This window comes from Cebus imitator, unplaced genomic scaffold (genome assembly GCF_001604975.1).
Source record: "Cebus imitator isolate Cc_AM_T3 unplaced genomic scaffold, Cebus_imitator-1.0 Scaffold58, whole genome shotgun sequence".
Classification (NCBI taxonomy): domain Eukaryota; kingdom Metazoa; phylum Chordata; class Mammalia; order Primates; family Cebidae; genus Cebus; species Cebus imitator.
This window is the reverse complement of record NW_016107373.1, coordinates 4,214,307-4,229,428: the sequence shown is the minus strand read 5'-3', so window position 1 is coordinate 4,229,428 and position 15,122 is coordinate 4,214,307. Positions and strand designations below refer to the sequence as shown.

General features: G+C 45.5%; 1 long non-coding RNA gene across 1 annotated transcript in view; it reads left to right on the top strand.

The window, feature by feature from the left end:
* The first annotated feature begins 3,708 nt into the window (after positions 1 to 3,708).
* LOC119471364 overlaps positions 3,709 to 15,122 on the top strand; it is a 13,722-nt gene continuing 2,308 nt past the window's right edge. Inside the window, exon 1 of the long non-coding RNA XR_005200399.1 lies at positions 3,709 to 3,994. This is a non-coding gene — a long non-coding RNA (uncharacterized LOC119471364). The remainder of the gene's footprint in view (positions 3,995 to 15,122) is intronic.

The following is a 15,122-nucleotide window of genomic DNA, read 5'->3' as shown; positions in this document are numbered from 1 at the left end:
TTGTCCCGTTAAGAGTTCCATAGACCTAGAGAGTTTGGGAATCACTGGTCTCAATGTATTCACACCAGTACAGAACTTGGATAGACTGGAACTGTAGCTGCCCCGGGGCCACCTGATAGGGCCACCTGAAAACCACCTTCTGTGGTTTTCACAGAAGGACACAGACACAGACAGTCCATTTCTTGGCAGGAAGGAAAGTGGGGAGTAAATACCCTGCCATACCTTCCTCCCATCTTTGGATTTCCCTCTCAGGGCTCCCATTGGCCAAACCAGGTATCAGGAGAGTCTGTTAATGCAGTCCCTAGAGGTCAACCTCCCAGAACAGAGTGGAGTGAGTGCGGGGTGGATCTGGAGGGCAAATGCAGAGCCCCCTGCTTACCATCCTCAGCACCAGTGCAGATTAACACAAACTCCCAAGGCCTTTGAATGCCAAGCCTCCGACTACTGCAATACTTCACAGCTGGCCCCAACTCTCACCTCTCCCTTGAGGACAACATCTGAACGGGCCAGGTGGGGCATTGTGCAGGCTTGGGCCACACTGCAAGCCCCTCCCTTGGCCCTGTCTTTTATTCACTAGGCAGCCAGTGGAGGAAAACCAGGCCAGAAAAAGAACCAGCCCCCTTCATCCACCTAGGCGTTTGCAGCTCTGCCAGCACTTGGGTATCTTGTTGGTGATCTAATCATGGACCAGGTCAGTGGGTTTTTATACAGTCTGGGGATTTGATTGGGAATGGTAGAAATTTCTTCCTGCCAGGATTTTGCTCACTTCCAAGCTGAAACCTCCTGGAGCAAGGAAGCAGGGCAAAGAGAGTGTGTGTGTGCATGTGTGTGTGTGTGTGTGTGTGTGTGTGTGTGTGTGTATTTGTGTGTGCCGGGAGAGGGACAGAATGCAATCTTTTAAAGGCATGTTCTTGCTGTTCATACTTACCCATCCTTGGCAGGCGAATGTCTGGCTGCGGTTGTGGCTAAAATATGAATGAATGTGGTGGTGTGCAGGTGCGTGAATGACTGTAAGTTTCTGTGAATGAATGCATTTGTGATGAAGAGTGCATGGGAGCCCTTGCGAGCCGGGATAGTTGTTTCCAGGTGCCTGGCTGGCTGGCTGGCTGGAAGCATCCACTGATCAGTATCTTTACCAAAGTCTATGAGTGTTGGGTTGAGGGGGGAGGAGGGGAATACTTTGCTTTCTCACAATACCTCCCTTTTGCTGCTGCCATTACTGCGTGGCAGCGTGAACCATTGACAATTTCCTTTTCCTCCCTGAAGCCCCAGAGAAGAAAGTCGGGGGAAAGACAAGTGAAAACATGTGGTCAGTCTGTAATCAGTTGAAGGCTCCTCCAGGCACCAGGAATTGTCCTTAGATAAACTCTAGTCACAAAGCCTCCTGACTAGCCCGTGGGGCTGAACGAGGGGCAGATGAGTGGTAGCTCAGGTTAGATTTTCTCTGACCTCTTCTGCCCTGACCTACTAGCCTGGTCAGGCAGAATTATTCATATTCTGTCCTTATCTGAAATGTTGAGATTAATAAGATCGTATTCCCTTATGTCTCACAACCAGATTTGAGGGAATGAAAGGAGGGGCCACATTCATTTAGGAAGTAGTGATAAGCAAAAATGATTGGGTGGTTACAAATTGAAAACCTGACCTCATGGGCGCATATATATATATATATAAAGTTAAGGGCCACTTAATTTTAAATCATATGATTTAAGTCTATTTTGGGATCCTCTTCTCCCCCACTGAAGGTCCCCCACAGCCTTTGTCATCCAAGTGGCCTCTGTGAAGGCCCCTATACACGATGGCCCCAATTAGTCCCCTCATTAACAGTCTCAGCAGAGGCCAAAGACTAAATGGGTCAGAGGAACCAAATTCTTCTATCATCCTGAGGCCCAAGTGAACATATCTGAGGAGGGCAAGTCAGGGAGGGAGGACTGAGAAGCAGGAAACGTGGGAAATGAAGACTTTACAAAACTATTGTGAACTATCTCCTCTGAAAACAGAAAAATCCAACATTCCCCAACACCCCCCCATCCCGCTCCCAACAAATACTTTGAAAGTGGCATCTTTCACCCACTTTGCTTCCATGGGGAGGCACTCCGTATTCACATATGTAATCCATAGGTATATATAAAAATGTATCATTGTGAAATGGACCAATGAAAACTGGATTGTTAGCTAAATGAAGGGAGCAGTTGTCCCCCCCACCCCATAAAAAGCAGATGTTTAAATAAATGCAGATTTCAATAATACAATATCTTATCAGATTGCATACTTAAGTCCCCCAGATGAAACCTAAGCCTATTTTGGTGGGCTGCTGTGCCTTTCCTGCCAAGCAGCTACGAGAAGGAAGGAATATCCCAGAACCCTTGCTTATGAATGTACTGTCTCCGCTGAGTGTGAATGTACCAGTGCTTCGTGTTTGTATGAATGGGGGTTGCATGTGCTGGTCAGAGGCCACGTGAGACACACGGCGGGTGGGGGGGGGATTATGTATTTAAAACATGAATTGGAAAAAATGAAACGGAATATATGAATGGCATAAATGGAACCCATGGCACCCTCTCTTTTTTATTACCCACCACCACAATAGGGCCCACCTGTTTCATTAAAATTAATTTCTGGCTTTGCAAATATCAATAGATCAATATCTGTACTTGTGTTCCACCCTTCCCTGGGACCATTCTGCTAAAAACAGAGAGCTGCAACACAAAAGATACCGCAGTCAGCTCAAGCAGGGGGTTATTTTTAGATCAGAAAAAAGAGAGGAAAGAAAAAAAAACAGAGGCAGTTCTGGGTTTTGCAATCTAATTTGGTCTCTTTTCTTAAGGAAAAAAAAAATCCCATCAATGGCATTTTCCATACATCTGATTTCTATTTGGCTCCTAGAAAAAGAAGAAGAGATCTAGGGCTGAAAATTCTGGAGTTTTATGGCTGATTCCAGCTAGTATCCTTTCTTCACCAGGCTCCAACTGAATTAATTTGATACTATTTTTGAAAGTCAGTGTTTCTAAGGGAGACCTAATGACGCACTGACGTCAATGCAGGTCAATAGCACACACTGCTGGAACTGGGCGTGCTACACTGAGCCAGGGCTGGAGCCTTTTCAAACAGCCTCAACTCTGCAAATATCCCAGCTTTGCAGGGGGAAAAAAGCCAGGGTTTTGTAAGCATTGAGACCCCCACCATTTTTCCCGAACACCTTCGAAATTGATGCATGTTTTCTAGATGCGAAAAATGAAAGAAGAAAATCCAAACAGATATAATCAGACGCACTGCAGTGCAAAAAAAAAAAAAAAAATCATACCTGTCAAAGGAACCGTATGTAATCCGCACACACACACATTTACGTTCAGAATGCAATACATATCATTAGGGTCTGTCTATAAATAGACCCGAGTGTGTGTGCATCGGGACTTAGTTCCAAACGGGGTTTTCAAACGTGGGTGATGAGTTCTTTGCTCTGATCAGTTACTCAGAAGGTGCCTGAATGTGTGGGGGTGGGAGCGTGGGAGGGGGCTGCCTCCTCTCTCTCCTCCTTCCCTTTGGCTCTCCCCCTCCTTTCTTCTCCCTCCCTCCCTCCTTCCCTCCCTCTCCCCTTACCTCCCCTCTCCTCTCCCTCTCTCATTTCCTCTTTCTTTCTCTTCTTCTCCCTCTCTCCTTCAGCATCCCCCACCCTCTTTTTCTCTCTCCCCCTCCCTCTCTTTCCTCCCTCTCACCCCCTCCCTCACTCCCCCACCCTCTCGCTTCTCCCTCTCCCTCCAAGTCTGGCACTGAACGCGAACTGTTTTGCTTTGCTCTGGGAAGAGTGCAGAGACACACAACGTGAAATCCCGAGCTTTTTGCGTGGTGCATTTAAAATGCTTCCTTATTTATATTACCCTCATTCCCTCACCTCCCCCCACCCCCTCACCAGTCCTTCCAAATTTCCCTAGAAATCTATGTAAAGCATGCGGAAGGGAAAACATTTGCACAAAAAGTGAAGGAGCTCGCCAAGGTAGGTTATACCATGCACTGTCTTGTGTTTGGCTTTTGCAAAGTTTATGATGTCAGTTGGTGAATGTTTGGAGGAGTAGATCTGTATGACTGGCCATGATTACTGTCTTTTTCACTGAACAATTATCTTTGTACAAATTGCCTAGACTTCTTGGGCAGGCTTTCCTGGGGTCTTGCGTGTGTGGTTTTTGCAGGAGGCATGCCAGCTGAAGACCATCCTGTGCTGTTAAGCTGGGGAGGGGACGCCGTCTTGGCTCCCCCCCACCCTAGTGTTCTGTGGTTTGGGGTGGAGGGTGGAGGGGTATTCTGTAGTGGACATGGGCTTCTGCCACTTGGCCGTATCTTGGATTGATTCTCATTCACTGAGTGTCTTAATTCTTGGAATTATTTTGCACATGAAAATTTAGTTCCAAAAAGGCTCCCTGAAGTCAGAGCAAAGTGGGGAGGGGGGGAGATAAAGAAGCAGGGTATGGTGGTGGTGATGGGAGTGGTACCACGTCTTGCATAGAGAACTTAATTTTCTCCCCACTCTTTGGAGAAAATACTAAGTCTTTAGCGGGTGTAAGCAAAATCATTTTTGTTTAAAACCTTATTCGTGGGCAAAATGAAATTTAAAATAAATGTTTCCATTGCAAGAGCAAAACCTGCTACAGCTCACAACCACCTGTAGAGGGAAATCTTTATGCATGATTTCTTAAGGGTTGGTTGTGTAGAGGAAAACCGCCTGAAAAGGTTCCTGACAAAGTTTGCAGCAGGAAAGACGAGAGGCTGGGCCCTGTGGGGTGAGGGGTTAAAGCTTGGGGAGAGGGGGGCGGCAGAGAAGGAGGGAAAGGCTGGAGCTCAGCCAGGGTCTGTCAGTCTGGGAACCCTCAGGGCTGGCCTGCAGGCTTTGAGGGGCTGGTGCTGAAATGGGGCGGGGAGCTTGAGGTGGAGAAGCTAAATGGGGCCGGGGGCTTGCAGAATATTTGTGTGTCGTGGGAGGAGGGGCGTTCTCTGAGGTCCAGGATTCTGTGGTGCCTGGGGCCATGTGATGATAGGGAGGTCACGGGCCAGTTTTTCCGTTGGGTTCTGGTCCTCCCAGCTCCTCCCTGCTGCTGCACAAAGCGAGGTGGTTATCAACAAGTGTTTCTCCTGAGAAGATTAGTTTCGACAGGGACTTCAAGGGGTTTTTTAATCTGGATAAATCCACCAGGGCTTTATTGTGTGTAGCAAAGAGAGTCATTCTTTGTTAGGAAGGAGCTTGGGGAAGAGAGGTGGAGGGGTGGAGAGAGGGGGCTTTTGAACATCAGCCATTTGACCTGGGGGCCAGAGTTCAAATCCCCTAGAGGGCTGAAAAGGTTGAAAATGTTTCGTTCTCCCTTCTGCCGCCCCCGCATCTTTCACCCTGAGCTTTGTGTTTAATGGGGAAAATTCAGCGCCTGGTGTGGGCCAGACCTCATCAATGGGAATTCCATGTGTCTGAGAGCAGGATTTTTTTTTCATCGAGGGAAGCAGGCAGCACTCTCAGCTGTAGTACTGTAATTTTTTTTTCCCCTGCAAATGATCTTCTAGGAAAGCTGAATCACCTCCACTCTGAGGAGCAGCCACTTCTGGGAGGTGGAACACAAGGGGGAGGAGGGAATACCCCCTCCTCCATGGTCCTTAAATATCCGTTTGGGGGCACTACTTGAATATCTAGTTCAGATGAACCTGGAAATGTAACGAGGGTTCTTTGGACTGGGCTGGTAGTTGAGAAGACCACTGAACACTGAACGGGGATGTTAATTCTGCAGGAGTAAGGTAGTGGCTTTTAATTTTGTGCTTGGGGTGCGGGGGCGGAAGAGGGGGCGGGAGCAGCTGGCTGGGTCATCAAATTAACATGAGAAGGGAATCTTTTTCAGCAGGGATGTGGGAGATGTGGGGAGGGTGCTTGGAAGATAGAATCAGTTTGCCATTGCTACCCCCCACCCCAAATAACCAAAAGGCAAGGAGTACAGATGAATAAATGGGAAGTGAAATTCGGGTCCAGACCGTGATTAAGCCTGCTGTTGGTATGCAGTTCTGTCTCACTAAATAAAGCAGAATGGATAGTGGCTCCATCCCTGGACCTACTGGTGTAGGGTACAGCCAGGCCAGCTGGCCTGACACCCACTGTCCACATCCCTGAAGGTCCTGCTCCATCTTTTAGCTAGTGGAAGAAGGGGGATGGAGAGTCTTCCACAGCCCAGAAGCATCAGGTTTCTTTGTGTTGCACTTCTCAGAAGGAAATTGTTTCTGTTTTTTGCTTAAGTCAACAAGTATTTGTCTCCCTTTGATATAAAGGTTGTGGGGGAAGTGATTACAAAAAAAAAATCTGGTTCTGAAATTATAGCCATCTGCCCTCCATAGTCCTCCAAGTCCATCAGAATCTCTCTCTGCTCTCAGCTATGGTCCTCTGGGGACCAAGTTTCAGAAGGATAACACCTCAAAAGTATTTTACGTCCGACGGCCTTCCCTCTGGAGATCCATGGAAAGACCACCTCTCTTAGGTTCTACCAGGTGCCCAAGCTCCTGTCACATGCAGACATGCATGTGCAGTGTACATGCACATATATGTGCAAAGACCACAGCAGTATGCACGCGGGTACCCAGGGTTCTCTCCACATGTCAGCTCATGAACCACACACACGAGGAAACAGACCTTCTTCCTCTCTGTCAAGTCCGAAGATGGCAGTTGAGACATGCCTCACCAGTTTAGGGGTGGACCTGATGTCCCTGAGTGTATGCGGTGAACCTGGATTTCCCTTGGGTTTCCTCATACTCATTCAGGAGTGTCAGTTGCCCCTTCATGCGACGTTGGAGAGCATTGCAGCAAGCAGGTGTCTACTCATTTATGGCGAGAATGAAGTCCAACTTATCTCCATCACCTTGGATGAGCCCTGATGCTTGCCCTATTTCTCAAAAGAAACCTAGGGGCAGGGGCAGAGCCGGTTATATAATTCACGGGCTCCAGCACAAAATGAACACATAGGGCCCCTTGTTCAAAAGCAGGAAGAAAGTGCCGAAATATAATGCTGTTGTCTTTCTTCCACAATCTCTCTCTAGAATTGTCATGGTGGTTTTTTATTTTCTCTTTTTCATGTAGTGAAAAATAAACATTTTACATTTTTAGCATGAATTTTACTATTCATCTTTATATTGTGTGATGCCAGTTGTAAACGTAAACACAAGAGCATTTAACTAGTTTGTAGAATCACCGAAATTACATGATTATTTCATAGGTCATATATGCCTAGGTATTTCAGTCTTACCAGAACAATGGAGACGCTGAACAAAATGAACTCCACTGTTTTTATTTCACTTCTTGATACAAGCACTTTGTATCAGCGCGCTCCACCTTCAGCTTGCTGGTGAGAAATAGCTATGGATTGCTCCATCTTCACCTCTCCTTCTGTGTCATCATTATCAGCATAGGTGTTTGGCAGACACAGGGAAGGAACATAAGAAATGCTACTCTAGAGTCTGTTAGTCATTAGTGTTTCTTAGAACTCCACTGCCTTTCTTCTGCATTGGAAGCATCTGGTTCAAACAGAAAGCATGACCCTGGGCACTGTCCGTGTCCCCGTCTATTTAGTCATAGGCTTCCTTTCCATTCTACTTGCCCTGTGTCTCGCTGAGCTCCCACTGGAATTCTGTACTCATAGGCCGCTGCCAGCACTGTGGGGCAGGAACGATGGATGAGCACACACATTCTCCATTATCCCGTAGACTTCACTTACCGAACATGGGTTCAAAGACAAAATTATTAAGAGTTCAAGACAATAACAATAGAATCTTAAACCAAGCATGGAACCCTCCTGAGCCCAGGGCACTGCAACTACACAAGTCAATCCCGGCGGGAGGAAGTAGGAAGTAACCCAGACCTCAGTCTGGAAACCATATTACTCATCTTCCTTCATCACACGAATAATTGCATCTGCAGCAAAAAACTTTAGCAGCCTCATTTTTTGACCCATTGGGGCTTTCTTCTCTTCTAACCAAGTACCGCTCTGTGACCATCCACCACTTCCTGGTGACGCTGTCACAGCTTTGAAGGGAGAGTTCATTTCCTGATCTCTTCTGGGTCCACTGATGCCTTGGTTTAGGGCCCAGGCCATGCAGATTAAGTATTGGTTCCCATTCCCACCCGCCACTTTCAAGCTTGGTTCCATCCAGCAGATACCCTGACTGATCTGTACTTAGGTTTTACCACCTAAAAGCAATAAAATATATTTGGCTTGCTTCATGAATAATTGTGCTAATTATTTAGTGCTGCTTCTTGTTTATCTCACAACTGCTATGAGGTCTGCCCAGGGGTCTCCTGGCCCAGGATGACAAGTTCTCAGAAATTACTTCGGCAATAAATTCACTTGATGTTGATGTGGAAGAAGCAGGGTTTGGTGCTTAAAGGGTCAAGGGGAAGACGGGCTTACATTCCTGATGGACCCAATAAAAAGAGAGGTTTTCCTTCCTTCATCAACTGCCTTTTGCTCCTCATCTACTAGGAAGCAAAGCTAGAGGGCATCTTAGAGAAGTGGCGGACTAGTGAGTAAATAAAATAGCATCAAATACGCATCCAACCTAGAGAATGAAGACTATCGACCCTTCATCGTTAGTTCAGGGACTTGGAGAGCTTTTGAGAGTTGTGTTTTTCAGGCTTAATATAGCTTTTCTTTCTAGCCTGGTCCTTCAGGTGACCCCAACACCCTTCTGAGAAATACTTACCTTGGTCTAGGCTACTGAGAGTAACTAGAAAAAAAGAAGAATTATTCTTGTTTATTCTTTTATAAAACCTTTACCAGACTTGGAGGCTGCTGCAGCGACAGTCGGGTAGTGACCTGGAAGTCCAGTCAGTGAGGAATTATTGACTGTTTACAAATGAGCCTAGCACCGTGCTTGACCCATGGTGGGTGTTTAATAAATGTTAACTGGCTCAGAGTAGATCTCATTATTGTAGCACTATGTTATAGTGAAAGACACATGAATTTGGCATCAAACCACATCAGTTCAAGCAACCACGTGGATGTATGTTCTTGGGAAGATTATTCAGCTTCTTTTTGAACTACTTACCGTACCTAAACAATGGGCGTATTCACATTAGAACAGCTACCCCACAAGGTTATTTTGACAATGAAATCAGAAGTGAGATGGTTTATCCTAAAGCCCTCTAGATATGTAAGTGACACATGTATTTGTGTATATGTGTGTGCACAAAGGCAGATATTAATTTTTTTTTAATCCTGCCTTCTTCTCTTTCCCATCTCACTGAGTAATAGAAATAGGCAGAGGCCTCTCTGATGGGCTGGTTGGCATCCTGAGTACAGTATAACTGAACAGTTCAGGCTTTGCAGCCAAACATGCCTGCATTTAAATCTTGGCTCCTATATTTGGTTGGTTATGTGACTTTTGATAAGTTATTTAAAGTCTCTAAGCCTCAGCTTCTTGGCACTTAAAATGGGTACTTACCTCAAAAAGTTATTATGGTTCATTGAGTTGATATTTGCAAGGCTTGGCTCCGTGCCTGGCACATAGCAAATGCCTATTACTTTTATTTTGTATTATTATTTTAACTATTGTGCCTCTGGCCCAGGGAAGCATCAGAAAAATGACTTGGGAACATCTTCTCGTGAGGCATGATGTGGGATGGCATTTCTACTCTATGCTTTTCCTAACGGGTAGATTCTTCTTTTTCTGAAGTTAGCAAAGTTCCTCTTAGACTTTTCCACATATGTAAAGACTTCCCTTGGGAGATCTGGGTAAAGTCTATCTCCCCTATACTCTACTGAAAGCCATTGGCCCTACCAAGTAAGGGACGGGCCTGGGCAACTTCCCTGGAGCTTTCACTTCAACTAGAAACTCAACTCTTTTGTCCCAGAAGTCCCTAACCCTGAAAGAGAGGGCATTCAGGTAAGGAGAAAGGGACTCAATTGATGTTTAGCACAGGTCTTGACCTCCAGTATGGGTGAGAGAAGATTATCTCCTTTTGACTCACAGGAGCCTACAGGCAAGACTCGAGTCTTCCCTCAGCTGACATAGATGTTCCAAGCCCTCCTTGAATGCTGTGAAAGCCCCTTAGTGATTCTCTGTAGGCAAGTATCACTATCTACTCTTCACCCAGGTCTTGTGTTTCAATGACCTCATCCCCTAGTGGAAGACAGAAGAAAGAAACCTCTTACCTAGTCCCTAAGGCCTTATTAAAATTAGGAACTCAACAAATACTTCTGTATGGCACATTATGGAAGGCCATACACTAGATTCTGAGGATCCAGTGGTGACTAAAACATGGATGCTGCTTGTCACTGTAGCACATGGTGTCCAGAGGTGAGAGAGGCTTTTAACAGTCCACATTCTCCTTTTGGTAGGACCCTTACCAATCCTGAGTTGTTATGCAATGATAAAGCCCTCACCTGAACAATAAGCCATCATAGCCTTCTGTTTTCTATTCCACATTTACCTCCCCAATGTCCCTTTCTGTTAAGAATCCTTTCATCCATGAGTTGATGTGAGTATGTTAATTGGTGTAGAAGTATCCACTGGGAAAGAACAAGTTTCATCTGTTAAGATCCAGGTTTTGGCCAGGCTCAATGGCTCACCATTGTAATCTAACGCTTTGGGAGGCCAAGGTGGGAGGATCGCATGAGCCCAGGAGTTCGAGACCAGCCTGGGCAACAAAGCAAGAACTCATTTCCACTAAAAATTTTTTTTTTTAAATTAGCCAGGTATGGTGGTGCATGCCTGAAGACCCAACTACCCCAGAGGCTGAGGCAGGAGAATGGCTTGAGCCTGGGAATTCGAGCTTGCAGTGAGCTATGAATGTGCCACTGCACTCCAACACGAGTGACAGAGCGAGACCCTGACTTTAAAAAAAAGATCCAGAGTTTAAGTCCCAGTGGTCATTAGTAATATTTAGTGAGAAGAATAGCCTTCTTTTATGTTTTACAGCAGTTGATTCTTTTTTTAGACACAGGGTCTTGCACTGTCACCCAGGCTGGTGTGCAATGGCACAATCATTGCTCACTACAACCTTGAAGGGTAGGTGCACACCACCATGCTTGGCTGTTTTGATTTTTTACTGTTGTCCAGGCAATTCTCAAGCTCCTAGGCTGAAGCAATCCTCCTGCCCTCCCAAAGTGCTAGGATTACAAGTGTGAGCTACTGTGCCTGGCCCAATTCAGTCCATTAGGAATCCATGGGCTGATTATGTTAGAGGGCATGGGTCCTAGAACTACAGGACTTACCCTGACCTCTTGAGTATTAAGAACTAGAGAGTCAGAGACCTTCTCCGCAGGGAGTAGCCTCATCCTAGCCTCAGTCTGGGGCAGGAGCTAGGATCCCAATTGACTACAAAGGTTATTTACTTTTACATACTTCTCCATATTTGCATAGATTTAGAAAACGACAGTGGTTTGGGGAGGTGATACAAGGGACAAGGGAAGATCAAAATAGCCACTTCCTTCCCTGAAAACCCCACTTTAGCCACTTCCCCAAAGCAAGGGAGTTTTTCCCACTCTACATTAACTTGCTAGTTTATAAGCTGTCGGACTTGCTAGGTTTTAAGACTTAACCACCTATGTCATGCAAGTGGCAGCATGGTGAAGGCTGGTCACCACTGAGGGATTGATGCATTCATTCATATCGGGGTTTGGAAGCAAATTGGACCACAAATCCCAGACCAGAATGAACCTTCCTTATGCATGAGCCCCAGATCCTATCAAAACATTAATAATTCTCTTGAGTTACAGTCTAGATCAAAGTTGCGTTGTGACTTGTAATTTAACATACTATTTTAGGTCAATTGGAGCCCATATATTTGCTAATACTGGTGGCCTAGAGCAGCAAGTTATTCCATGAATGAAAGCATTTGGTAATAGCTCTAGAGATGAGGGATGAGGATGAGAGGACAGGCCAGGATGGGCTGAGTCTTTCTTTTTATAATCAGTGGTCGTAAGGCCCTTCAAACCAGTGGCTCCTTCATGTTTTCTCCTTCATGCAATCAGAAGCCCACCTTCCCACTGGACAGCTTCCCTCCACTGACCTCAGGAAGCAGAGGATGAATAGGAGCAGCCAAGCTAATTAGAGGATTGAAGGCAGGGTCTTTGTCATCCATGATGAAAGAGAGGTGCCTCTTGTGATGTGAACTATACAGCCTCTGCCTCCCCTAGCTGGTCCAAACCTCAGTGGGTCAACGCTGACCCTTAACCAGAGGTGGGTGAACAGAGCCCAGCACATTTACAGTAAGGGTAGATGGAGTGATGGCTTATAGATACTGAGAAAATCCATTACTTACCCTCAGATTAGTCTTAATGGCAGTTCCTGAAGACTGTCTTTTCCTTTAAGGTATAGGACCTGAAGAATTCTACTCTTAAATTAGCTGTCCCAGCTGTCAGTCTTATAACTCATTCCCAAATTATGAAAGTCCACTACATTTTCCAAAGATGTAATGACTCCCTTTTATTCTGTGTGTCTTGGCAAGGTATCTGAGAGGTCATCTTAGAAAATGAAAAAGAGGTAAAAAGCTTCATCCTAGAATTTGTTTCCTCCTCAGACAGGCTGTGCTTGCCCTGTGGAAATGAGACAATGAATGAGAAGGAACATCAGATGCTTCTTCCATCAGTCCCGATTGGGACTTAACAAGGTGTGCCCCACTGCTCAGGTTCCCTGACCCTTTGAAACTTCTCCCAGTGCTGAATGAAACTCCACTTCTGTCTGTTCTGGGGAACCCAGCCAGGGCCCAAAGAGGGGACGCTTTGTATTTCCAAATACGAGCTTCTACATTTAACAGCTATGTTTAACTTTGGACAAGTTACTTAACCTCTCTAAGCCTCAGGTTTTCAACTTGAATGTAGAAATTGTAATAGGAACTGTTTGATTGAGTTGCCATTAGGATTGAGTGGGATGATACATACATACCTCTTTGCACAGTACCTGAGGTTAATAAATATAGTGCTCAATAAATATTAGTTATTGTTACTCTTGATATCATACCAGCAGAAGAGAGGTGAGGAGCGCTCATAAACTATTTTAACCTCCCTGGATGGGAAGTCTTTCCCTTATTCTGGGTTCCTTCTGAACTATGTATCCTGTAAGTAGGTGAACACAGAACCTCTTGGGTACCTAACAAGAAGCCAGGCCACTGCTAATCAAAATCAACCAGTGAGCAAACGTTAATTGTAAGAAAGACCAGAAAGATCTCCCGTCATCTCTTGGGGCTCCTACTATTGCATTGATTAACTGTGAGCCAGAACTTTTTTTTTTTTTTTTTTTTTTTTCAGTGTCTCTCTCTGTCACCCAGGCTGAAGTACAGTGGCGCAATCTTGGCTCACTGCAACCTCTGCCTCCCAAGTTCAAGCGATTCTCCTGCCTCAGCTCCCTGAGTAGCTGGGACTACAGGCGTGCACCACCACGCCCAGCTAATTTTTGTATTTTTATTAGAGACGGGGTTTCACCATATTGGCCAGGCTGCTCTCAAACTCCTGACCTCATGATCCACCCACCTCAGCCTCTTAAAGTGTTGGGATTACAGGCGTGAGCCACAGCGCCTGGCCCAGAACATTTAAAATAATAATAATATCTGTGCCCTGATAGGTTAGCCAACTAGTTAACCTGAGGAATTTCAGCAGGGAAGGGACTGCGGAAAAACTTGGTTCAGAGCCTCAGTAGAATCTATCTTGCTCCCTTTCTGGCAGCCATGTTAGTTAGGTCTTTTGTCTGAGAAGGATTCCGTGTCCATCACTTAGGTTATCAGATGTGTTTTTAAAGGCTCCTGAGAGCAGGCAAGAATGATTTCCTTCATCCTGTTGCTGTTAAGTGGGATGTACCACTATCATGCTGCAAATCCTTTTTTGGGAGAGGAGGGTTATCCAGGCTCCATGATTCTTCTATAAAAAGTTTATAATAAGGTCCTTTAATGGCTGCGACTCTCAATATTTGTGGGAAGAAAATAACTGGAAATCTAGAACACATTCAAAATCCAAGGGCCAGAGAAAGTTAAAGCTCCAGCTCCAGCCTCAGATCTCTTGGGACCAACCCCCTAAGAACCATCCATTCTAGTTCATCTTGCAAATGGAACCCAAGAGTTGAACCTAGGCATGGGACTCATGATGTCTCTAAAGTTCAAAAACACCTGGGTTATCTGAAAGCAGACCTGGGTCCAGGTCCTGTGCTGAGGTCTCCAGTTCTCTCTAAGTAAAGGTTGCTAGTGGAGAAAAAGCCTGTGGCCTCTGGGCAGAGATTTGTTCTATAGAGAAATGAAGGAAATGTGCAACAGAGAACAGTTTTACTCTGGAGCTCCCTCTACTGGCTCTTTGGTGGAAATCCATCGCAGTTATTCCGCCCTGCCCTGTGGGTATCAATTTAGAGCACCTGAGCATCCTAGCACCTTGAAGCCAGGAGAAAAGGTGCCCTGAGATGCCAAGAAAGATGGAACTGCAAATACTGGTTTCTCCTGCTTCCTTTATAATTTCAACTAATGTTTTGGGGGTGCCAAGACAGTGCTAAGCATTTTGTATGCATTATTTCATTTAACACTCACCATAAACCCACATTTTACAAATGAGACAGCTGAGACCCGAAGAGATTAAATAAGTTCCTGGTGTCACCATAGACTAGTAGACCCCCTTGGTGACTCTCATCGTTCTTATGCTTCTCCTGAGTGACAACTGAAGAGAAGAGCCAGCAGACAATGTGGGATTGGAAGTAGCATTTGTTCTCATCACCTAATATAAAGAGGCTCTGAGATTGCTCCATAAACTTCCTAGGTCTTACAGAATTTCGGCCCTGTTTTTTTAAATTTTACTTTTTTAATTTGCTTGTTTATTTATTTGAGACAGAGTCTCTGTTGCCCAGGCTGGAATGCCCAGTGGCAGCGTGATCTTGGCTCACTGCAACCTCCGCCTCCCAGTTTTAAGCAATCCTCCCAACTCAGCCTCCTGACTAGCTAGGATTACAGTTGTACACCATCACACCTGGCTAAATTTTTTTGTATTTTTAGTAGAGACAGGGTTTCATCACATTGGCCAGGCTGGTCTCTAACTCCTGACTTCAAGTGATCCACCTGCCTCAGCCTCCCAAAGTGCTAGGATTACAGGTGTGAGCCACTGCACCCAGCCTCCTGTTTTTTGGGTTTTTTTTTT